The sequence below is a fragment of the Lycium ferocissimum genome, chromosome 9 (genome assembly GCF_029784015.1).
Source record: "Lycium ferocissimum isolate CSIRO_LF1 chromosome 9, AGI_CSIRO_Lferr_CH_V1, whole genome shotgun sequence".
In the NCBI taxonomy this organism is placed as follows: domain Eukaryota; kingdom Viridiplantae; phylum Streptophyta; class Magnoliopsida; order Solanales; family Solanaceae; genus Lycium; species Lycium ferocissimum.
In genome coordinates this window covers 4,770,870-4,798,741 of record NC_081350.1, presented here as the reverse complement: position 1 = coordinate 4,798,741, position 27,872 = coordinate 4,770,870, and positions in this window count along the sequence as shown.

The following is a 27,872-nucleotide window of genomic DNA, read 5'->3' as shown; positions in this document are numbered from 1 at the left end:
TGGAATGATGACTAAGAGAGAGGTCTATTCTCTTGTTTGTGATTTCCTCTTGTTGGTCCTGTCCTATTAGTTATTTTTATTTAAAAGAGTGAAGTAAATTTATTATAAAAAATTGACTGATATGTTATGCTCTTGCATTTGTGTTATTTTTCATCCATGTATGGGTCTTAACTTGGTAAGTGATCATGAGTGTTCCAATTCTATGAGTTTAAGTGTTAAAAGAAGAATGAAAGGAAACAGCTTGATTTTGATTTGTCCAAGTCCTAAACAATTTGGGGATTAAGGCTTTACCTTGAGACATGAATGCTTTCTTTGTTCTCCTGTGTGTATAAGTGGTTGATGTAATAATAATAACCTCTTGTTTGCAAGCCGCCTAGGCTTAAAGATGGACACACATAGAAAGAAAACTTTATAATGTTATTCTAAGTAAATGAAGAGTATGGAAAGATAGAAGAGAAAGAAAAAGGTCTTTAATCCGCAAACCTGCCCGAAATTTCACTGGTATGTGAAAAGGGTAATAAAAGATCATATGTATGTGGGTAGAGGTTGAAAACCACTTGGCTAGGTAGGGAAGGTATTTTAAAGGCATCTTAGAGAGGATTGAGAAACGGGTCAAGCATTGCTTGACCCATAGTATCTTTTCTCCCAAATAAAAGATTGTCATGGCATTCCTCCCAAGCCTATGGGGGTATAACCTCCTACCTCTCGCATTTTGGTGCTTTCTTGCCATTTTGTTGAGGTTATGGTATCCTAAAATATGAAATTACTTGAACAATTGTTAGTCGTTCACTAGACCGATTGGCTTGGCTTTGTTATACTTGTCATGATGTGTCTCAAGAAAATGTTTAGATCAATTGGATAATGTATGATGATTTGGAAATCATAATAAAACCGGAAAAAGGAAAAGTTATTTTCAAAAGAGAGAATTGATTGTTTTTGGTAAAATAAAGCAGAAGAGTCTTTTCTTTTATGAAGATAACATGATAATATAGAATCTTTTAACAATTGGTTAAGTTAGGATCATGATTTAGACCATGTAGACTCCGTGTGCATTTGATGTAATTTCAACTTATATTTTTTGAAAGGTGGTCCGTTCTTCCTGCATCCTAAGTCCTAATAGTGCCTCTTTTTGAAACTAAGGAGGTCAATGGTTCTGTGTTTAGTCAAGATAGCAATGAAGGCTGATGGGGGGTATATTTGACCCTTTTCTTTGTGACACTTTAAGCAATAAGTCATGCTTCCTTTCCATCTTCTTCTTTGAACTGTGTTGTGAGTCCATTAATCTAAAAGTCCTAGTAACAGTTGAAGCTGAACCTAATCTGGTTATGTTGAAGAATTTGTTTTCCTTCTGTGCAACATTAAAAGTTAATCAAAAATATGTGATACTTGTCTAATTTTGAAAAGTATGAAGATTGAGAATAAGGCCATGACTAAATTAGGTGCACCCCTTAAAAATTAATTTAGACCTTTCTACAAATGAGATAGAACCAAGAGTAAAGGTCAGGAAAATTCTAAACTCTGCACTTAGAAAAATATGAGATTCCTATGCATCCTTGAGACTTTGACCATCCTATGCTTTAGATATGTATAAAGATGTAACTGTTGTGCCTAAGACTTGTATATCTTATATGGGAACATAATGACTTAAAGGTCTTTTGTGATTGTTTCTACAAATTATCATAGCTTGGTTTTCATTATTGCTCTTGTTTTGAATTGGGTTCGTGAGAAATAATATAGCATCATATCAATAAAGGGTTGTTCCACTTTAAAGAGACTCTGATTTGCACCTGCTCGATTCGTTATGCTATATCTGTTGAGATTATGGTCTGATCCTCCTGTTTATTCTTTATCTTCTCTGGAAGAATCACTTAGACTTTAGAACATAATATCGTAAAAATGGCAAGAGTATTCACTTGAATTGTCCACAAAATGTCTAGGATCATTTGAGAGTTATACTTTGATATTTACGCATATACTACATGTATACCAAACCTGTTGTGATTATGCTATGCCTAGAAGATAGTTTTTCCTTGTCCTGGTGCGTCTTTATACTTTACCTCATCTGTCTTTATCCTTGGACGTTCTAAGTATGGATACTGGAGCTCCCTTCAAGGATATATGATATTATGCGAACTAATCCTATGGTCATGATAGTTTACGATATAATAAGCTATGGAAACTCTGTGACCAAGCAAATCGAAGAAAATAAAGTTGTCGAAAATTTGGAAAAAGTTGATAAAATTTTGGATAGAATTTTAGGTCAATTTTGGAGGGGTATATCTCCTAGTATATTAAGAGTTTTAAGGTATTTCAAAAGCCTAAAATGAATTTCATTGAGTCTAGTTTCCAACGCAACAAATCGCTTGTCGATACGATATCGGAGGAGAGAATTATGGATGTTACAAGTTCAGATGATAGAGCAGAAACGCGTGCTACAGTAACTACTACGAAGACGGACACCGCTTACATCGCTATAGTCCTTCTGATGACCCGACCCAATTTGAATCACTATAAAGGGGCTTGCCCCCTCTTTTTTCAGCCAAATCTCTTCCAAACAATTCCAAAATGCTCTAGAAAGTTCCCCAACTCTCAAACCTAAATTTCAAGCATAAATCGGCTATAATTCTCGAATTCCGATTCAGCAACGTATAGTCATGAGTATAGAATCATATAGCGACGCGTGTGGTTCAAGTTTAAGGTGGAAAAAGTGAAGATATAGAGATATTATCAGGAGCAAGGTATGAATCTCCTATTATTAATGCTAATTTTGGTTTATTTACGGAGATAAAACTGTCAAATGGCCGTATAATAGTTTTGTTGGTGGAAATATGGGATAAACCCCATATGGGATGTTTATGGAGTATTTTTCGTGTTGAGAATATTATGATTAATGTTGGTATTAATGTTGTTGTTGTTGGTTGCTAGATTACGATTTTGGGCTAGGCATATAAACAGGGGAGATGCTGCCGAAATCTCGGCAGATTCTAGAAAGACTTATTTGAAGGAGTAAGACAAGCATATAAAAGTGAGTCTAACCATAGTATAAATTTTCTTGAATATAGATTTACGAGCCTGGGAGGACAAGCGTTGAATAGCTAAAGTTAAGGCGACCAAAAAAGTATGTTAAAGCTAGTCCCTTTCTTTCAAAAGGCATGATTCCTATGTTAGGATTCCATACATATTTTTCATAACCTTCTTACTTTCAAAAGTTAGAAGTTCATGATTCTTAAAAGCTTTTATGATACTAAGGATGAGACATTTTCTATGATGAACATGATGATGATGATTTTAATTCTAGAAATTCAAGCTATGATTTGAGGGCATTACGAGATTATTGAGCCATTCCATGAATCCCTTGGTCTTACTTATTGTTGATGTTCTCACCTTATATTACTCGCTCCTTCGAGGTCAAATATAGCGAAGATAATGATCCTATTTCCAGTCTTTGTCTAAGTTCATGATTCTCGAGACTCCCGTGACATTATCGATTTCATCTTACGATAGTTGATTCTTCAAGGAATGATATAGTGACAATGGTAATGCTAATGATGATGTTGATTCATTTATGTATTTTTATGTGTATGTATGTATGTATGCATTGCATCCCACTGATCAACTGGGGATAATACCGCGCCTACATAGCCGGGAAAGATAATACCGTGCTTATATGGCCGGGCAAGATAACATCGCGCCTATATGGCTGGGCAAGATAACACCGCGCCTATATAGCCGGGCAAGACAACACCGTGCCTTAATGGCCGGGCAAGATGCTATATATATTACCGTGCCTTAATGGTCGGGCAAGATGCTATATATATTACTGCGCCTATATGGCCGGGCAAGATAACACCAAGTCCTGAAAGGGCCGGGTACGGATATGACAGATGTATGTATAGTAAGCGCATGTGAATGCATATGTATGTAGGGATGTATATGAAATGTTTTCCTATAGACGAGTAGTTTACATGATAGAGATCTTAAGAGGAATACGAGGTATAATTTCTTACTTTATCTTATGTCATCTTCATTCTGATATCATACTACTATTCATGCCTTACATACTCAGTACATTGCTCGTACTGACGTCCCTTCTTGTGGACGCTGCGTTCATGCCCGCAGGTGTAGATAGACGAGACGAGGATCTTTCATCATGGTCGCTCAGTACAGCTTTGATTGGTGAGCTCCACTTCTTCGGAGCATCCGAGTCCGAGTTGCATATGTTTCATTTGTGACAAGAGGGTATGTCGAGGGCCCCGTCCCGACTTATATACTTCACCATGTTCATGAGGCTTTGTACCGTACGCTTCCGTGTATGCAGGCTTAGTCATAGTGTGACAATAGTAATGTCGGCATCACGGGTCTATTGTACATTTACTTATGCACGATATTATGGTCATATTTAGCCTCTTGATCTTATTGTTTCCATTTGAGACATGAAGGATGTAAGTTATAAGTTGGTTCGATTGGTTCCGTAAGGTGTCGGGTGCTAATCACGCCTTACCAAGGGTGGGGTGTGACCTTTGTGCCCATACAGATTGCCTTCATTTTCATGCTCAGTTCATTTTATCTCTTCTCTACTTGTCTCATTTGTTCTTGTTGGCTGATGGTTGTTCCATACACACATATATTGGACCTATTGTACTTATTCTGAGATGTGTGTGTGTGTGTATGTGGATCTGTGTCTTTCATGGTTGTTGGTTGAGAGAAGCTTTAGGAAAGAGGTTCTAGTTTGAACCCTTCCCTCGGTGACCAACCATGCCGGAGGTTCATGAAACCTCTTGGAATTGGTGCGGCATCAGGAACAAAGGGGGATGATGACTTGGCCTTCCATCACCTAGTTTGAAATTTCGAGTTTAAGGACATGGAACACACATATGCCTCTCACATGAGCTTATGAATAAATAGGCTATGTTTTTATGTGTGTATATTTATGTATAGAATGGATTTATAAACCGTAACGTGTTATGTATATTATGTGCATATATCATATGTATGATAGGAACAAGAATATAAACTAACCTAGTCTTTTTTTTTTTTCCCCTCTCTACTACATGGCCACATGGGCCGAAGTCCAGCCACCCTATTGGGCTTTCAGCCCAATAGGGAAAAAATCAGCCCAATAGGGAAAACTCTTTCAAGTGTATTCGAGTCCAAGAAGAAGAAAAGGAAGCTAATATATTGAAGGCCCAATTATGGGTAAAAATGATATGAAAGTCCAACCACTGGTGAAAATGGTTGGGGTATGGTACACCCCATTTCATTTTACTCCGTCATATTTTCGTTATCTTTTAGCTTATTTTTATTGTATTTATTACTTCTAAACCCACAAATATTATTGGAACCATTATTATGAACTAGGCATCTTAGGCAAACAGTGCATATGCCGTTTATACTGACTTTAGCACCTGAAAACTCTTTCTAAAAACATTGAAAAAGCATACTGATTTTTGGAGATAAAAATGGAAAAACAAACTACCTTTTTTAAAATGAGGAGCCAAAAAGGTCTGCTTTGATTAAAATGGTATAGACGTGTGGTATAAATTAGGTAGATTAGACGAAAATTTCTTTTCATCTTTCAAAACTGTCAAAATGTGTTTGTTTTTCTGATCATAAGTAATTAAAAATGCAATGTCTTAGGACCAAAATCCACATGATTCTTTTCCTTAAAACTAAATGTTTTCAAAAGAATAAGTTTAAGGTAAAACACTTCCCAATTTGGTCTTCAAAAATAAGGATTTGTGTAAAGTCACCACTTGGGCCAAGAAATTTCGTCGATGCTTTACATAAAATCAGAGTCTAATAAAAGAGATCAAGGCCCATAATGTAAGTGGCCAAACGAGGAATATTTTGGTCAAGACCCACACGTCGCTGCTTCTTTAAACAAACAAAAACATATCTTCGGGTCAAGGTCCATTATTTTTATAGCAAACAAACCCATGGTCAAAGATTTTCTAGGCTAATGTCCTTTTAAAGAAATTCAGTGAAGCACACTCAGGCCCAAAAACAAAATGGGCTTTGAAGACAAATTTATCTTTTGAGACTAAATCTAGAGCTCTCTCTCTCTCTCTCTCTCTCTCTCTCTCTCTCTCTCTATATATATATATATATATATATATATATATATGTTACACCTCGCACTTTCAGAGCATGAGCATGCCACGTACTTCACCTTATTAATGGAGTATCGGAGACGTCCCATGAAGTTTTGAAAGGTACAAGCCATGGGAAGTACGAAACAATAAAGTAAAGGATGAATTACGATCTCGTAAGTCGTAACCGGGAAGGACAACTTTGAAACCAAAGGACATGACCATTATTAAGTATGATTAATGATAATATCATGTATGAAGAGTTTTGGAAGATTCTGGGACCAAGCAAATCGAAGAAAATAAGTTTGTCAAAAATTTGGAAAAAGCTGGCAGAATTTTGGACAGAAATTTCGGGTCAAATTTAGAGGGGTATATCTCCTAGTATATTAAGAGTTTTGAAGTGAAACAAAAGCCTAAATTGAAGTTCAGGAAGTCTAGTTGCCAATGCAATAAACCGCTCCTCAAAATGACATCGGAGTAGAGAGTTATGGGTATTTTAAGATAAGCCTCCAAGCTGCCAAATGGCTTCCCGCTGTCCCCACTTGGAAAGTCGGTGGAACCAACTCTCAAGGGGTATAAATACCCTATTATTTCACTTTTTTAATCATTTAAACTTCTTGGGGGATCTATACACATCCCCACACTTCTCTTAAACACTTATAATCCCTTAAATCAAGAATGCAACAAGATTACACCAAACAAGTCCATGAAAAATGATTGTTCTTGCTTCTACTCGATGTTGTGGTGAGTTTGGTCTTGAAGAAAGTTTGTGTGGATAAAGTTAGTCAAGTGTAATTTATGTTCTTCATCCTATCTCTTATGTTGAGTTGATTTGAAGGTTTAGCAACTCTTAAAAGTGAAAATAGTTATGGAGGAAAGGTCATAAAGTGTTGTCTTTGTAGTTGTTGAGTTTATGGATCACAGCATGTTTTAGCCCTGTTGTTGGGCTAACTTCCATGTATATGGATGGTATCTAATGTTGTTGGTGTGTTGATGAGATTATGCTTCTTGATTGAGAAGAAAGAAAGTGTATATTGTTATTGTATGTTGATAAACATCCTGTGGGATGTTTTATGGAATATTTTGGTATTGATGATGATGTTAGTGTTGTTGGTGTTGTGTTGGTTGTTGGTATTGTGATTTCGGGCTAGGGATATAAATAGAGGAGATGCTGCCTGAATTTGGCAGATTCTAAAGGGGTTTAATTTGAAGACTTAAGATAAGCATATGACGATAAGCCTAACAGTGGTATGAATTCTCTTGAATGTAGCTTTACGAGCTTGGAAGGATAAGTGTTAAGTAGTAGGAGACCAAAAAGGTATGTTAAGGCTAAATCCCTTTCTTTCTAAAGGCGTGATTCTCTTTATGAACACATACATGTTTTCCCTAACATCCTTATTCCCAAAAGCTAGAAGCTCATAATTTTCTAGATTTTATTCATTGATGTTGATCTCACCTTATGATTACTGTTCCTTCAAGGTGAGATATAGTGATGATGATTGTTCGTTATATAAATCGGGGGTTTACCAACTTTATGTCACCCCGATAGAGTGGTAATGTTTCCTTTGGATATGCATGTATGTTATATATGTTTATAACTATTCTTTGTGACACTGAGCCTTACTATGGCGGGGTATGGATGCTACCGAGCCTTACTATGGCCGGGTAAGGATGTTACCAAGCCTTACTATGCCCGGGTATGGATGTTACCGAGCCTTACTATGGTCGGGTACGGATAATACCGAGTCTATATGGAAAGGGTACGGCATTATATTGTATTGTATTGTATGATATTGTATTTTATGGGTACGTATGTGAATATATGAAATGTTTCTTCTAGAAAAAGGTTAAGTAAGCATGATGAATGTGTCAAAAGGTATCATGAGGTATAAACGATTCTTTTATCTTACGCTATTCTTCATTCTTTTATCATGTTACTATTCATGTCTTACATACTCAGTACATTATTCGTACTGATGTACCTTCTTATGGACGCTGCATTCATGCCCTCTGGTAGACAGGTAGGCGGATCTGATCCGTAGGTACTTTATCAACGGATTCTCAGGAGCACTTCACTTACTTCGAAGTTGCAGTCTATTTGATATTAGTCTTTATAGTCGCATGTATTCTATGTAGAGGCAAATAGACATGCGTGTGCAGTTAGACGTTTCATAATCCTACCGGTTCATATCATTGTATAACATTTTAGTAGCCTTGTCAGCTGGTGATGATCGACATAATTGTTGAAGATTATATAGAGATGTGTTGTTATTTTATGATATATAGAGTCGTGCCGTTATGTTATGATATATGTCCTTATAGATTATGATATCCATGAGCTATCTTTATGGTCCGCCCAGAAATGTTTATGAGATGTATGTTTAGAGGTGCTCGATGTGTTAGCTCCGGCTGCCCGTCATGGCCCTCTAGTTAGGGTGGTGACAAAAGTGGTATTAGAGCATGTCAGGACCCAACCGGAGGGCCATGACGGGCACCCGGTGCTAACCCACCTGGACACCTCTTATCGTACATTTTCATTCATATCTAGGTGGGCCACACGGCCTATGCATGATTTCTATACATCAATTATGCTAATCTCATTAGGCAACAGCGCATTTATATCATCATCAATAACAATTCCCATATCCATATATAAAAGCCAACGAGGCTATCAAAATGATATACAAAAATATGAGCCAACAAGGCTGCAAGATATCTAACCATACACAACTGTCTACGAGCCTCTAAGAAGAGTAGGTAACATCATATAGGCGGGACAGGACCCCGCCATGCCCATATGTATGTACACAAAAAAATAATACCCAAAAGTTGTAGCTTCGGATGAAATGGAGCTCCTCTATGCAGTCACTGAATAAGAAATCTATGGATCAAGCTTGTCTCCCTGTCCACCTGCAGGCATGACGCAGCGTCTACAAATAAAAGTACATCATATGAATAATGTACTGAGTATGTAAAGCATAATCAACATCATAGTAGGAGCATAATAGACAGCACAAGAAATAACATAAGATGGGAGAATCAGGAGGTAATAGAGTCATTTGTACCTCTAGTGGCCTTCATCATATCTACTTACTTGTCTTTCATAGGGGCCTTCCATTTCTAACGCTTACTCATGTGCATACATACAAATATATAAATTCGTATTCGTATTCATACTCGTATCCATATCATACCCGAACATGAGGGTTCGGTGATTCACATGCCCGGCCATGACAAGGCTCGGTGATTATACATACCTGGCCCTATCAAGGCTCGGTGTTATCTGTACCCAACTGCAGTGGTGTGCGCGCGATAGGTATCATACCCAGCCATATAAGCTCGGTGTTATATAATAATCATACATACTTAGACACGTATATATAAAAGTCCATAAGTATGATCAACATCTTTGCCATCATCGTTTTCGTTACATCTATCCTTAGAGGATCAACTATCATATAGAGAAGGTACTAGTATCGTGAAAGTATGGAGAATCATGAGCTTTGGTGATCTTAGAGATAGAATCATTTGGAAGACATTATGGAACTCATGAAAGGATATATACCAAAGGAACCATGCCTTAATGAAAGAAGGGTTAGCCTTACATACCTCTTTGTCTTCTTAACTATTTAACGTTCACCGTCGAAGCTTGAGCAATCTACATTTAGAAGGATTCAAACCAAGGTTAAGCGTTAATGATACTTTTAAATTCAAACTAGAATAAATCATGATCTAATGAAAATCGTGCAGCATTTCCCCTATTTCGTCAACTTCCACCATATCATAAAACAACTCCCAACATCCATAACACACCCCCAATATCATAATCAAGTAATCACATTCCATTGACCCTTCATAATTCATCCTTAGGTTCAACTTATACCAACAACCTCACACCCATTTTAGCACATTTTCATACAATGCTTCCTTATCACCATTACTACCTTCCATAACAAGATTATATCCATATTATACTAAGAATCATGATTTAAGTTAGCTTACTACTCAAAAACATCCTAAAAGTCACATTTAGCCCTCATATTCTACTTTCTTCTTCAACCCAAGTTCTTCAACAACCAAGCATTCATAATAACATGAAATAAGAATGACACTAACCTTTTATCTCATGGGAAGGAGCTCTGGAGATCTATCAACTTGTGTGAAAACCCTAGCCTCAATATCCAAGAATCTCTTGTGGTCCACTAACCCTATGAAGACTTCTAACATATGGGTGCCTTGATTCTTTCCTCTTGATCTTTGTTTTCACTTGGATTGGGGTGGAATAAGCTTGGAGAAGGGTTTAGAGCTCTTAATACTTGTGGAAGATGAAAAATTAAATAAATAAACAAAGGTATTCTATTTATACAAAAAGTAAAAATTCAGCCCGATGGACTTATACGGACCACTTATACGGTCCGTATAATATTAATACGGTCCGTATAAGTGGACCGTATAACACCTTCAAGAAAAGGACCCCTTCTGTAAATGTCATGTTATACAAACCTTCTTTATACGGACCGTATAAGTGGTCGTATAACTCCCAGTTGTACGAAACTTTCTCTCGTTGATTCGTTCGACTTCCAATCCTTGTGGAACCATCTTGGCACTTGCATAATACCTCATTAACCATACAATAGGCCCTATAGCATCCCCTCAAGGTATCACAAAATAAATGTTAGCTCAATTATAGCGAGAACCTTTCCGAACATGACTTATATTTCACTTCCTTCAACAAACTAGATTTCACATATTCATACAACTTCAAAATCTTATGGTATGCACTATAAGCTATCTAATACTTTCCTTAATCTCGTAAGGATTTCATAATCACCTTAAGCTCACATTAGCCTATCCACAAGGCAACAAGTCCGGAAATTTCTGAGGTGTAACATTCTTCCCCCCTTAGGAACATTCGTCCTGGAATGTTAGGTTCTTGGGGATTCTATAAAAATTTCGCCAGAGTTTCCCCTATAATATGGCTCTACCATCCTGCACAGTAACCCAAAATACATCGCCTCACAGGGCTACAACTACAACATTAATAACCGTGGCCATACACGACCAGGAAAACATTAAGGAAAACACCACATACCTGAGGATAATGGCGTCTCTGCCTGGACCTCCTCTGGAGGTGAACATAAATGCGGGTACCTGAACTTCATGTCTTCTTCGGCTTCCCAAGTCATTTCCTCTCTATTATTATTTCTCCATAAAACTTTTACTGAAGCTACTTCTTTGGTTCTGAGCTTCCGTACTTGCCTATCTAAAATGGCAATGGGGACTTCTTCATAAGACAATTGTTTGGTAACTTGGACATCATCTATTGGTACAATTCTAGAAGGATCTCCAATGCACTTACGAAGCATCAATACATGGAAAACAAGGTGAACTGACTCCAAATCTAGAGGTAGATCTAATTCATAAGCCACTCGGCCTACCTTGCGTACAATCTCATAAGGTCCAATGTACCGAGGGATGAGCTTGCCCTTCTTGCCAAATCTCATTACGCCCTTCATTGGCGACACCTTCAAAAATACCCAATCTTTCACTTGAAACTCTAAGTCTCTTCGACGATTATCTGCATAGGATTTTTGGCGACTCTGAGCTGTTAATAATCCAACATGTATAAGCTTGACTTTCCTTATAGCTTGCTGGACCAAGTCCGGCCCTATCAATTTGGTCTCTCCTACTTCAAACCACCTAATTGGAGATCTACACTTTCGCCCATATAAAGCCTCATACGGGGCCATCTAGATGCTAGAATGATAGCTATTGTTATAAGCAAACTCAATAAGCGGTAAATGATCATCCCAACTACCTCCAAAATCCAATATACATGCCCGTAGCATATCCTCAAGGGTCTGAATGGTACGTTCAGCTTGCCCATCCGTCTGTGGGTAAAATGTTGTGCTAAGACTCACCTGAGTCTCCAAACCTTCTTGAAAAGGTTTTTAAAAATTGGCTATAAACTGAGTCCCTCTATCGGATATAATAGATACTGGAACACCATGAAGTCGCACTATCTCTTTAACATAAAGTTTTGCATAATCTTCTGCTAAATATGTAGTTCTAACCAATAAAAAATGAGCTGACTTTGTGAGTCTATCCACAATCACCCATATAGATTCATACTTATGTCGAGAATGGGGTAAGCCTGTAATGAAATCCATGTTAATTACTTCCCACTTCTAAGTTGGAATTTTTATAGCTTGCAATAATTCGCCTGGCTTTTGATGCTCAATTTTCACTTGCTGACAGTTAGGACATTGAGCTACGAATTTCGCTACATCTTTCTTCATCCCATTCCACCAATATATAGATTTAAGATTATGCTACATCTTCGTTGCTCCGGGGTGAACGGAATAACGGGAATAATGGGCTTCTCTCAATATTTGGTGGCGTAATCCTGCAACATCAGAAACACATAACCTGCCTCGACATCGGAGGACTCCATCTCCAGAAATCTCAAATGATGACTTCTCCTTCTGAGGGAGTGTATTTCTGTAATGAATTAGCATGGGATCTTCGTATTGACGCTCTTTTACTTCAACTACTAGCGACGAGACCGCTGAATTTCGAATGATAGCTCCCATACTGCTTGAGTCCACTACTTGAACTCCTAGGCTAACTAACTGTTAGAGCTCACGAGTTATCTCTCTTTTCTCTGGCTGCACATTGCATAAACTTCCCATGGATCTACGGCTAAAAGCATCAGCCACAACATTTGACTTCTTGGGATGATATAGGATGTCAACATTATAGTCTTTCAACAATTCCAACCACCGCCATTGTCGTAAATTCAATTCTTTCTGCTTGAAGATATACATAAAGCTCTTATGATCTGTATAAATATCAACCTGGACGCCATACAAATAATGTCTCCACATCTTCAATGCATGAATCACTGCAGCCAATTCAAGATCATGGATTGGATAATTCTTCTCATATTTCCATAATAGTCTTGAAGCATACGCAATCACCTTACCATGTTGCATGAACACACAGCCTAGCCCAACGCCTGAAGCATCACAATAGACAACATAACCTTCCGATCCCTCTGGAAGTGTCAAGACTGGGGCAAAAGTTAATCTATCCTTTAGCTCTTGGAAAGTACGTTCACAAGCATTTGTCTATTGAAACTTAGTTGATTTCTGGGTTAACTTCGTGAGTGGTGCAGAAATGGAAAAAAAGCCTTCTACAAATCTCTTGTAATAACCTGCTAAGCCCAGAAAACTACGAACTTCTTATAGGGATTGTGGGCCTTGGCCAAGTCTTCACAGCCTCAATCTTTTGGGTATCTACCCGAATACCATCGGCTGAAATAACATGCCCCAAAAAGGTCACTGAGTTCAACCAAACCTCACACTTAGAAAATTTGGCAAATAACTCTTGAGTTTGAAGAACTCTAAGAACAGTACGCAAACGGTCTACATGTTCTACCTCGGACCTAGAATATACTAGGATATCGTCGATGAACACAATCACAAATAAATCTAAGAAGGGCCTGAATACATTGTTCATTAACTCCATAAACACTGCCGGTGCATTAGTTAGCCCAAATGACATTACCCGAAATTCGAAATGACCGTATCTGGTTCAGAAGGGTGTCTTAGGAATATCTTTCTCCCTAACTCGCACCTGACGATACCCGGATCTCAAATCTATCTTTGAAAATCATTTGGCACCTTGTAATTGATCAAATAAGTCGTCAATCCTTGGGAGTGGATATTTGTTCTTGATTTTCACCTTATTCAGCTGCCGATAGCCAATACATATTCGCAAAGAGCCATCTTTCTTCCTCACAAATAACACGGGTGCTCCCCACTGGGAAGAACTAGGACTAATAAAACCTTTCTCAAGCAAGTCCTTCAATTGCTCCTTCAACTCTTTCAACTCTACGGGAGCCATTCTGTAAGGAGGAATGGATATGGGTTTTGTATCTGGTAGCACATATATAGCAAAATCAATCTCCCGCTCTAGAGGGAGGCCTGGAAGCTCTTCCGGGAATACATCCGGGAACTCACTCACCACGGGGACAGACTGAAGAGTTGGCGATTCAGCTTTTACATCTTGGACCCGAACTAGATGGTAAATGCAACCTTTTGTGATCATTTTTCTTGCCTTTAAATAGGAAATAAACTTACCTTTTGGGGATATGGTATTTCCTTTTCATTCTAAAACTGGTTCTCCCGGAAATTAGAAAAGAACCATTTTCATTTTACAATCAACATTAGCATAGCAAGAGGCCAACTAATCCATGCCCATGATAACATCAAAATCCACCATTTTTAACTCATGTAAGTCAACCATAGTACGATGGTCACAAATCGCAGTTACACAATTTCTATATACTTGATTAGCTATTCTTTGGTTCACCAACGGGTGTAGATACTTCAAAAGGTTTAATCGACTCCGGTTTGACCCCAAACCGACACGCAATAAATGGAGTAACATATGAAAATGTGGAGACCAGATCTATCAAAGCATATACATCATGAGAAAATACCGATAATATACCTATGACGACATCGGGAGAAGACTCAATATCCTGGCGTCCCGCTAAAGCATAAATACGGTGCTGAGGACCACTAGAACTGGAAACTCTCCCTCTACCTCTACCATGGCTGACTGGCGCATGTGAACCTGGCCTCATATGGCGTATAGATAATGAAGACCCAGCTGTCAACCCTAAAGGTTGGGCCCTATCCCTGCTACCAACTGAAGGGCAATCATGCATGATATGGCCTGGCCGACCGCATGCATAGCAAACCTCTGAGCCTAGTCGACACTGGCCCCAATGTAACTTCCCGCACTGGGAGCGTCGTGGCACAAGTGGCCTTGCCTGACTCGAATCACCCCTGAACTGAGAACCTGAAGCCCTGAAACTCTGACTTGGCTCGAAATAAGTAGATCTGTCAAATCTCTGGCCTGTAAACCGTGGAGACACACTAGTCATAGAAGGGCCTGAATGCTTAGAAAATTGTTGTCTTTGCCCGCCTCTAAAATCACTCACCGGACCCAAAGATCTAGCTCTCTTGCTATACCCTCTATCATGCTCACGCTCACTTCTTTGTTGTTATTGGCTTTCCTCTAAATTCTGGGCATGGGCTGAATGCGTGAAATATCCATGTTGTCCTGAAGGGACGCAGTCTATCACCTATCCATCAAGTGTGTCCCTAGGCCTCTCACAAATTAGTGCACTCGGTCACTCATATCCGCTACCATGGTCGGAGCATACCTAGCCAAAGAATTGAAGTGGAGACTATACTCTAAGGCACTCATACTTCCTTGCCTATGATTCAACATTTTTTATCGGCTCTAGCCCGCCGAACCTCTGGAGGCAAGTAAAGTCGGACGAAGGCATTCACAAATTCTTGTCATACCGGGAGAGGTGCATTGACTCCCTGTGAAGCCATCCAAACCGCATACCAATGAACCACCACATCCCGGAGTCTATAGGATGCTAACTCCACCGATTTCACATCTGAAGCATACATTAACCGAAGTGTCCTCAACATTCCTTTAATAAAATTCTGAGGGTCCTCATCCGGCTTTGACCCGAAGAATTCTAGAGGGTTCAAGCTAATAAAATCACGGGCCCTTACACTAACAGCCCTATCACCTTGCTCTGTACCTTGCCGCTGAGTCTGGGCGGCAACCAACTGAGTAAGTAAATGAATGGCCTCTTTTACATCTTGGCTCGCGCATCCGGAGGAGGAGCCGGAGGCTTTGGAGCCGGGCCGAGGCTCTCTCATGCTCCTCAGAAATAGACACGGAATGGGAGGACTGAGATTGAGCCGTATTCTGGGACTCACCTTCCTCTATATCCGTTGGCGGTACTCTTTCAGACCGCTTTTCTGCCACTGTCTTCCCTTTTGGGCTGACGTAGCTTTTCTCTTTACAAGCATTTCTGAAATATATAATACTCGGTTAAGGAAAGAGAAATCCTTATATTACGGCTCTATCGCACGATATTATGAAGAAAGAAGATCATTCATTCCTAAAATGCCCGCAGCCTCCTGTTTATAAGTGCGCGCAACACACGCATAACTAAGACTCTACTGGACACATCTCGTAAACACATCCCAGGACAGAACTGCTCTGATACCACTTTTGTCACGATATAACCGAAGGGCCATGACGGGCACCCGGTGCTAACCCACCCGGGCACCTCTTATCATACATTTTCAGTCACATCTAGGTGGGCCACACGGCCTATGCATGATTTCTATACATCAATTATGCTAATCTCATTGGGCAACAGCGCATTTATATCATCATCAATAACAATGCTCATATCCATATATATAAGCCGACGAGGCTATCAAAATGATATACAAAAATATGAGCCAACAAGGCTGCAAGACATCTAACCATACACAACAGTCTACGAGCCTCTAAGAAGAGTAGGTAACATCATATAGGCGGGACAGGACCCCGCCATGCCCGTATGTATGTACATAAAAAAATAATACCCAAAAGCTGTAGCTCCGGATGAAATGGAGTTGTTATATACAGTCACTGAATAAGAAATCTATGGATCAAGCCTGTCTCCCTGTCCACCTGCGGGCATGACGCAGCATTCACAAACAAAAGGACATCAGTACGAATAATATACTGAATATGTAAAGCATAATCAACATCATAGTAGGAGCATAATAGATAGCACAAGAAATAACATAAGATGGGAGAATTAAGAGGTAATAGAGTCATTTGTACCTCTAGTAGCCTTCATCATATCTACTTACTTGTCTTTCATAGGGGTCTTCCATTTCTAATGCTTACTCAAGTGCATACATACATCTGTATATTCGTATTCATATTCATACTCGTATCCATATCATACCCGACTATGAGGGTTCGGTGATTCACATACCCGGCCATGACAAGGCTCGATGATTATACATACCTGGCCCTACCAAGGCTCAGTGTTATCCATACCTAACTACAGTGGTGTGCGCGCGATAGGTATCATACCCAGCCATATAAGCTCGGTGTTATATAATAGTCATACATATTTAGACACGTATACATAATAGTCCATAAGTATTATCAACATCATTGCCATCATCGTTTTCGTTACATCTATCCTTAGAGGATCAACTATCATATAAAGGAGATACTAGTATCGTGAAAGTATAGAGAATCATGAGCTTTGGTGATTTTAGAGATAGAATCATTTGGAAGACATTATGGAACTCATGAAAGGATATATAGTAAAGGAACCATGCCTTAATGAAAGAAGGGTTAGCCTTACATACCTCTTTGTCTTCTTAACTATTTAACGTTCACCGTTGAAGCTTGTGCAATCTACTTTTAGAAGGATTCATACCAAGGTTAAGCCTTAATGATACTCTTAAATTCAAACTAGAATAAATCATGATCTAATGAAATTGGGCAGAATTTCCCCTATTTCGTCAACTTCCACCATATCACAAAACAACTCCCAACATCCATAACACACCCACAATATCATAATCAAGTAATCACATTCCATTGACCCTTCATAATTCATCCTTAGGTGTAACTTGTACTAACAACCTCACACCCATTTTAGCACATTTTCATACAATGCTTCCTTATCACCATTACTACGTTCGATAACAAGATTATATCCACATTATACTAAGAATCATGACTTAAGTTAGCTTACTACTCAAAAATATCCTAAAAGTCACATTTAGCCCTCATTTTTTACTTTCTTCTTCAACCCAAGTTCTTCAACAACCAAGCATTCATGATAACATGAAATAAGCATGACACTAATATTTTATCTCGTGGGAATGAGCTCTGGAGCAGCCATCAACTTGTGTGAAAACCCTAGCCTCAATATCCAAGAATCTCTTGTGGTCCACTAACCCTAGGAAGACTTCTAACACATGGGTGCCTTGATTCTTGCCTCTTGATCTGTGTTTTCACTTGGATTGGGGTGGAATAAGCTTGGAGAAGGGTTTAGAGCTCTTAAGACTTGTGGAAGATGAAAAATGAAATAAATGAACAAAGGTCATTTATTTATACAAAAAATAAAAATTCAGCCCGATGGACTTATACGGACCACTTATACGGTCCGTATAATATTATACGGTCTGTTTAAGTGGACCGTTTAATATTATACGGTCTGTATACCTTCAAGAAAAGGACCCTTTCTATAAATGTCATGTTATACGACCCCTCCTTATAGGGACCGTATAAAGTTATTCGGACCGTATAAGTGGTCGTATAACTCCCAATTGTACGAAACTTTCTCTAGTTGATTCGTTCAACTTCCAATCCTCGTGGAACCTTCTTGGCACTTGCATAATACCTCATTAACCATACAATAGGCCCTATAGCAGCCCCTCAAGGCATCACAAAATAAATATTAGCTCAATTATAGCAAGAACCTTTCCGAACACAACTTATATTTCACTTCCTTCAACAAACTAGATTTCACATATTCGTACAACTTCAAAATCTTATGGTATGCACTCTAAGCTATCTAATACTTTCCTTAATCTGGTAAGGATTTTATAATCACTTTAAGCTCACATTAGCCTATCTAAGCTATCTAATACTTTCCTTAATCTCGTAAGGATTTAATAATCATCTTAAGCTCACATTAGCCTATCATAAGGCAACAAGTCCGAAAATTTCTGAGGTGTAACAGAGCAGTTCGTCCTAGGGTGTGTCTACGAGCCGTGTCTAGTAGAGTCTTGTCTATGGGTGTGAAGTGCGCCACACTTGTAAACAAGAGGTTGCAGAGCATTTGGGAATGATTAACCCATTCTTCTCATCTTAGATCGTGCTGTAGAGCTAAATTATAGGATACGATGTCCCTGATTCTAATCCTAAATGTTTTGATTGTGGATGAGCAGTTGATTATGCCGCTATGAGGTAATTGATGAGAATTGAAGTTGTTACTCTAAAAGGTATGTTTCCTGCCTTATTGATATTGATAGACTTTAATATAAGAACTCGAGCTAGATGCTACGAGTATTTGTGATCTCCCTGTGAGGCATGGATGTGTTTTTTGGGCTGTGTGCAGGAATGAGGCAGTAAGAAGTATAGAGGAAACTCTGCCGAACTTTTTACAAATTGAATTGTTTGAATTTCTAGGCTATAGAGAAAGAATGAAGGAAAAATTTGACAATCGGATGTTTGGTAAGTTATAATTGAATGAACCATTATGAGAAACTTTCAAAGAGAAGTTTTAGAATGATTTTAATTTAAGGGAAGAACCCTGGACAGGAAAAATGATTAGTAAATAAAGGAGTTGGAATGAGTGCATTCGTGATTTCAGAGAATTGAGATTTATTGAAGATATAGGGAAAGTTGACACTAAGAATTCAAATACAGTATTACGATTTATAGATTGGTGAGTAAGAGATAATGAAAAGATATTGATATGGGAAAAGAAGTTAACGAGTAGGAGAAAGTTTTACTCTAGAAGAGTGTGTGTGTATATATATATATACACACACACACACACACATAAGATCAGGACGGGTGATGACAGGCACACGGACTCATTTATCAGACTTTCCTATATGATGTGGGTTTACATTGGGATTTAGAAGTCACCAGTCATTCGACTTCAAGGGGGTTCTGAGCATTTGATAGTTGGTACTGCTCTAAGAATAATTATGGCCAAGTTACTACGGGTATTAATGATGACCTTGAACTCAAGAATGAGAAATGGTTAGGTAAGTTGGATTGCAATTATGATTGTCGTCTGGATGGCTTATACAACTTCGAAATGTGATGTTGCTTGGCCGATGAAGGAAGTAGAGATTGTATCAACCTTAGGAATATGTCGTGTATTTCTAGCTAATCCTTATAAGAAGGCTTCACCTTATTTTTTTTTTTTCAGATCGGTGTTGTGAAGGTTATTTGATGATAGGTAAATTAGGTGCGATGTCGGTTTATGTGTAAGGAGAGAAGAGAGTAGGTGTACAAGTGAAGATAAAATATCGCAAGGATCGATTCGGTTTCTACATGAAAGTAAAGGATGCGAGGTTGATTATCTTAAACAAAGAGGCAGGGTACAAGTACGAGTAAAGATTTTTAAGTAAAGTTATATCGTCGGGATTCACAGTTAGGACGTAGAAAGATATGCTAGGAAACATACATATTTAGACATGCGAAAAGAAAAAAAAAAGAGAATGTTAGGAGCATATGAGTTTTACAATTAGAATTTCGAAATGATCGTAAGGTATGAGTCTGGCTAGTTGGTCAAAAGAGGGGAGGCGTAATAAGCCGTGGGTTCAGGACAAAATCAAATAGCAATGGGATACCTCGCAAGAAAAGGTGTTGAAAAGCGATAAACAGATAAGTCACGAGTGGCTACATCGAGTATTATGTATACCCTTATGATTGATTTTACGACATGTTAAAAGTATTGATTGTGCTGTATGTCAAAATTGAGGTAGCAAGCGCTACGAGAGAATCGGGATTGTGTTTTCTCAAGAATTAAAGTCAGATAGCGGTAGCGCGATCAAATATGTAAGCACGAGCATTAGGAAAAAGAAGGTTATGATATCATGAAGAGGAGAGAAACTTGGACAAGGAAAACATATACCCATTGAGGGTCAGGTAATATATATTTAAGGAAAAGGTTAGCAGGAAAGTAGATGATAGGATCAAATTTAAATAAATCAATGGGAGTAGAGTAATGTTATACATGACAAAGAATGAACGTGAGGACCCCAGAACCAACCCACACGTCTGCATAATCAGAACCAAGAAGGTTGTAAATAATGTACAAAGGTGCATCCTTAAGAAGAAATAAATAGTTTTTATGAGAGCGACGAGGAAATTTTAAACTCCTGAGATTTAACCAGCAGAATGGATGTGAACCCATGATTGGTACGCCTATTTAAGGGAAGAAAGTACCCCAAGAAAAGATTTTTAGCGTCAAAAGGGATTCGCACCCGTAACGAAACACTCCAAAGTTTTCTAACCTAAGAGTAAAGGATGACTAATAGAAACAGGCATTTTACAAGTAAAAGAAACTATGAGGAATAAAGGAAGGAGGAGATGTCAACGAAATGGTTAAAGGGAATTATGTGGCCGCCGACAACAAGGAGAAGGTTAATGAGTCAGTAGGCTTGCCCAAAGGAAAACAAATTGAAATTATAAGACAATGGCCATGTGAAAGATGCAAAGATGTGATCATGAAGAAAATTGAGAAAATTCGAGATATATATGTATGGGGGGGGAGGGGGTGTACAAGTTGTAGTATCATCTAGGAAGATGAGAACTCAACGCAATGAGAAAGAAAAAGGTGCATTTCATGAAGATTTATGATAAGAGCAGGAACCGGCAGAATATTAGAAGGACTATGATGCATGACTGTGATGCAAACAAGTAGTTAAGAGGCCTACGGGACAAAATGAGCTAAGCTAATGAAAGGACGATTTGTGGGAATGGATGGTGTGGAGTATCAACTTTTAATGGTATAGGATAGACATAACTCGAAATCGGGAACCTAGAGCAAGGAGAGTTTCAAGAATATTAAGAATATAGTCGTGGAGAAAGACTAGAGCTAAATGAGTGTGGTACAGTCGGACACTCCATAAGGGGCCTAATGAATTCTGATGTGCCCATTAATTCATTAGCCTAGAAGGATTACTAGTCCTGAAGGGTAGAAGTGAAAAGACAATAAAGAAGGCATCTGAATTGTATCCGATAAATATAAGCATTTTGATTTGATACAAGAACTCAACTAGCAAAAAGGAAAATAAGTTAAACCATGCGATGAAAAGAACTCCGGCATTATAAGGAATAGAGGAGTTGAAGGATCGCTAAGGTCGACCAGACGACTATCAAAGACGGTTAACACTCAAAGGTTCCGGGTATATGAGAACATCCTTTGAAAGGGAGGAAGAACAAATTCAGTTCTAATATGAGCTACAATATTCCCAAGCTCAAAAGAGGGAAATATATTGGAATGAAGGAGTAAAATTTTGAGATGAACCGATATGTCAAGAATGTGCTAAAGAAAAGTGAGAATGGATTAAATGCAGGTATATCATGAGACAAATATGGGAAGGAGAATAAGTTTCGCCAATGCGATACGTTGTATTTCGGACTATGACTTGAATCACTCACGCTGAAGGAATTTTAGATACATTTAGATATGCAGTAAAGTACTCCAAGGGGCAGCAAAAGGAGTGAGAAAGGTCGTATGTGACCAGGGATAAGTATAAGGGACAACCAGGATTACTAAAAAGAACTTGTAGCACTAGAAGAGATTGTTAACACCTAATTTTCACCTCATAAAACGCGTATTCTAATTATTTAATTTTGGAGTAAGGATGCTTTTTAAAACCTCAAACATTTTTAAAAAAAAATCCCGAGAAAATTGCAAAAGTTGACGTTTAATTATTATTCTGCAAAAATTAACAATTACAAAAAATTACGAGTTATTTATTTTCATAAATGTAAGTCAAAAAAGAAATGCGTATCCCGCTCTGTCTAACTCAGAAAAATTATTAATTAAGACGACGTAAGAATTACGGCTCATTTCGATAGCATTTTCCACATCCTTAAAAATTATCCGGAACTATATCAATATTAGGCTCGTTTTGAAGCTAATTTTAAATTTGCGTATTTTAAATTTTAAATTAACCTAAAAAATAACTATTTTTATTTAATATCACTTAGTTATTATATGGTTTATATTAAAAGGAGAGCGGGGGTTTTTGATTTTATTTTTTAAAACTTGAGGGGAAAATCTACTAAATTAAAAGGGGGGGGGGGGGGGCGGGGGAGTTTTAACTTAATAAACTTCCCCCCCCCCCCCCCCCCCCCCCATTTTTCATTTTTTGTTGACACCCGACTCTTCTCCTCTTGTTCATGCGATTTGCGGCAGCTCTAGGGTTCCGCCTCCATGGTTGTTTCATGGCCATTTTTTGCCAGATTTTTGAGGGTTTTAATCCTTTGTCTCATTTTATCACCATTCCAGGTTCAATTACATTTAAATTAAGCCAAGTTAATGGGTTGTTGCTCGGGTCCTTGTGGTCCATTGGTTGCCATGGGCGAGGTTTAAAACCTTTAGCCATCTTGTGCACCAAAGACCCCAAAAGCAGTGGCCTAGGGTAAAAACCCGTTCAAATTTGGGTACTATTTGTGGTTTTTATCCGTTTTAGTACTGTGTTTTGATTTTTGTTTGTCATATGTAGTGACTGTGCATCCTATTCGATTATTCCCTGAATTTTAGGGATTTTTTTAATCTGTGTATATTACGAGTAGGCTGGATTTTTGTTTGTTTGCATGATGTGTGCGTTGTTTGAGTGGATAATAGTATTAACTGTACAATTTTGCAAAAATCCCTGATCCTATAACAAAAATTTCAAAATATTGGAATATGGGGTTGGGGTTGGAGAGGGGGGGGATTCTGTTTTTAAATATTTTTCCTACCATTTTTACCCTGGGGGCTGAGGGAATTAGCCTATAAAATAGAAAGTCTTGTTCATTATAGGGGGAACTTTTTTTTTTTACCCTAGAAGAAGTTCTAAGTATATTAGCCTATATATCAATACAATACACCCCGGATATACCATAATATACTGATATACTTCAATATATAGCCTACACTACTAAAAAACAAAAGATTTTTTCTGGAAAGGGGGGGTGGTTAAGGTCTTGATTGTTGTTGAGGCTTTGGATTCCAATCCCCCCCCTTTTGATCTTTAGGTTGCCCTGACAAAAGGTAAATTTTCATTTTAATCCTTGTTTTTCATTCGAAGTTATGGTTATCTATTATTTGTGATGTTAAACATGATTACATATTAGTTAGATTCTATTTTTATGATTAAGTGAGCATTCTGTGTCCTTTTTGTGAATTGAAGTTGAAAATAAGATTAGGAAGCTTAAACTTGGGTAGTGTTAAGTAATTTTGAATTGGTTAAGTTAGTAAAAGATGAAGAAAGATAGTTTAGATTAGGTTTCTTAACCTTTGAGTTAAGAAGAATTGATATTTTGGTCTAAGTTAGTTAGATTTGATGATTTCTTGTTAATTAACGTTAGTTTGTTTGAAAATTTGTCTTAGTTTGTGCACTTGTGCCTTCTTAAACATTGTTTGATGGTTTTAAACTATGAGTTATATTAGAAAAATTGTTTGAATACTTTGGGAAGGTAAATATGATTTAGTTGAAAATGCTTCTAGGATTAGGAATATGCCTTGTTTGAACCTGTTTTAGTCTTAAGTATAAAAGGTAACATTTTCCTTCATCACTGAGTAAGTGCTAACTTGCTTAAGTAAGTTTGGTCCATTTTTAAAATATGTGATTGTCTGAAATATTGGAACTGTTTTGAATGAGTAAGTTAGTTCTTAAAATAGAATATGAAACCTTGTTTTAAGTCATTAAACCAAATTCTTGAAAGTTGAGTGTCTTTGTAAGTTTGAATTTGAAAAAATAGAGCTTGTGATTCATTTTTTACCACTAAAGCTATTGAAATTTGATACTTAGTGAAGTTATAAGACCTTTAGCCTGATTGTGATTTGTAAAGCTTCCATTTCTGTCAAAAACTGATTTTAAAAAGGCATAGGTTATTTTGAAATGTATTTTATAGATTTTAAGATTTCAAAAACTGTATAAGTATAGGTTAGAGTCCAAAATGAAAGATTAGATACCTTTGATGATTTCGTAACAGTGCCTAAGTAGTTTAATAGGAGTACAAGTTTATCTTATGTTGGTTGTGGAATTTTTGAGATCCTGAAATTGACTAAGTCTAAAAATTGAAACTTGTTTTGCTAAACTATAGTCCTATAAGTCGATGCAGTCTCACATGTGTTCTGGTTTGAAGATTTTGAAAGCTTAAGTAATAAACTAGTCCAGAAATACCCTTTGTTTCAATACTTGTTTTGTTTGAGGTCATTTAAATTATAAAAAGTTGGAAAATTGAATTGTGTTCTTTCCAGAAATAAGTATAAGGGGGTTCAAATCAGTGTTAGAGTTGAATGTGATTCCTGAATTTGAAGAAGTTACTTTTTCCTTCTTTATATGTCTTAAATGTGTTAAACTTAATTGTTCCATAATGTGTATTCTTTTAAGTCTAATTAGTTTGATCACAGTTTTAAACATTTAGTACTATAAAGTTGAATATTAAGAAAAATTAGGATTTGAGCTGAGAAATGATTTAGAAATCATGGTTCTTCCTTTGTTAGTTCGACTTTTACCTCATCTCCTTGTCTTAGAATGAGCTTCAATACGTGCGTTGTCCATTTAGCCTTTTTGTCTATTGCCTTGACTGTGTTGACCACCATTTGCCTTTGATAATTATAGAATAAGTGCCATGTATCCTCTATGAGTTTTTTCTAGTGCCCTTTTAAACTACTGAATCTTTTGTTTGTGACTGACTTTGATTGTGTGACTTGTAATGTGCTAAATTTGACTTGAAATCCTTTCTAGACAAGTCCATGTTCCCTATTAGCCTTACTTAGGCCATTGCCTTTGAGATTTGTCCAAGAGACTTGCAAAACTGACTTTCAAACTCTTCTAAAACTGGCCTGTTGAAGATTTTCCTAAAGACTGATTATTTTGACTCGGGATGTTGCTATGAAAATAGGGAACCTTGCTAACCCTGAGCGCCCCTAAAATGGACCGGAATTTTTCATTTGCTAAATGACTTTAAAAAGGTATAAAAGAAGAACTTGGGTGTCCTATGACTGTTTTGTTCTGGTTTGTACTGTCTTACTTCCTTTGAACCTTGTTAAGTGTTTAAAAGAAAAAATGTTCTCTTTAAACCTGTTTAGTGATTTCTAGGATCATCCAAGTTGGATAATTGGTTAAAAAATGAAAATTTGAGTAACTTGTAACTTGTCCTGCTAATTCATGGAGAATTTTTAGTGTTTTGAGTCCTGGATGCATTTAGTGATCCTATTTTGAGGACTGTTAATATTGATATGAGATATGAGAGTTATAGAACCTGTTTGCTTGTCTTAAAATTAGAGTAAGAGGGTTGGGGATTGATCAATAGGTGATTGTTTTGCTTTGCCTCTGAATACCTGGTATATTTCCTATGCTCTACTTATTTGTATTGTCCAAGTGACTTATCTTATGTGACTTGTGCTTTCTTTACATTGGTATGGCTTACAGTTTGGTTGGTTCTTCTTGTTTAACATGATCACCTAAAAGACTAAGTGTATGAAGATTATAACAAGACTAAAAGCTGTTTGAAGAAGATTAGGTTTTTGTGATATCCCTCCCTTTGTTGTTCATTTGTAAAATCTGAGATTACCTCACGTCTATTCTTGTTCCCTATTTGCTTGTTTGACACTGAACCATGTTTGATACATTGTTGAAAGACTTAAGATAGTATCATGTTCCCTTTTGCCCGAGAGGGCACGTTGGATCCTGTTTGGATTTCCATCTGTGTTTTTGACTTATTTGTGTAGTTCTGGAAATAAGTTAGACCATCTTTTGAGACTCTGTTAGTGCCCCCATAAGACTCACTATGTTTTGAGAGGATTTTTGTGACTAGCTGAGACCACTCTGTGATCATGTTGGAATTTGGCTAAACTTGGAAGCCTGGGAGTATTGATGAACTTGTGGCTTTCATTACTTGATACCTTGACACTAAGGCTAGCCTGAAAATGGCTTTGGATCTATTACTTGCTACTATGACCTTTGGATGTGTTACAGCTCGGAAAAATTTTCGTTGATGCACAGTGAGTGGGCTAATGAAGAGCACGAAGTATATGATGTTTCGATGAGTAAGTAATGACTTTTGATGACCTTAAGTGAGATTTTAAAGGCATCCGATGTTAGACGAGAAAGTTGCCGAGAGGAGGCAATGTATACGATAAGTATCGGAAAAGGATTTATGAGTAGCAAGTTGATGACAACCTAATGATGGTTGGGGAAGAGTTATAATTCCCCTTAGATTGTTAATGAAGTGACAAACAAGTGTTAGGAAGGTTCCATAAAGATTGGAGATCGAACGAGACGACGGAACAACCTCGGAGAAAATTTGTGAGTTTCACGGCCACTTCCACGGACCGTGAACCTTGTACGGGTCGTGGAATGGTCCATGGAACTGCCGGAGGAGGGCTGGTGGTCGTGAAACGACCAGTTCACGGACGGCATTGTGTTCCACGGACCGTGGAACAGTCCGTGGAAGTCCCGACGGGCTGAACTTAGTTCAATTATCTAATGATGTTCCCATTTCATTTCCACACTTTTCTTCAACCTCTCAAGACCTCTAGAACCTTCCATATATTTCATCCACAAGAAAAACCAAGGAAATCAAGAATCAACAACAAGAACTGAAGTGAATCAAGAGTGTGAAACCCATTAAAGTCATCCAAACCAAGAAAATCCCAAGAAAGGTGAAGTAGGGTTTTAGTGCAAGAGGTGTATTACCATTCAAGGCTTATTCCTCCATCATATAAGGTGAGTTTCATGATCTTCCCATGTTGTTTGGAGTATTGATAGGTTGAAACACTTGGATTGTAGAAGAGCATAGGAAATGGGTCATAAATGTATGAATAGTATCCTTGTTGAGTAGTAGTTGGTTTGAATCATGAAAATGGATATGTTGAGATTATAAATACGTTATAAATGACATTTAGAACATGGAATAAGTATTGTATGTGAAAGAACACAATAGTGAACTTTGGTCATGAATATGGAGAATTTGGAGTGAAATTTCTAAATGTGGATAATGTGAATGGATGATGCTTATTGTTTATGATATTGTGATCGTTGTTATAAATGTTGAGGGTTGATATGGAATATGGAGGAAAGTAGTATAAACAAAGGAAATGCTACCCAATTTTCTCTAGCTTTAGTAAGCACG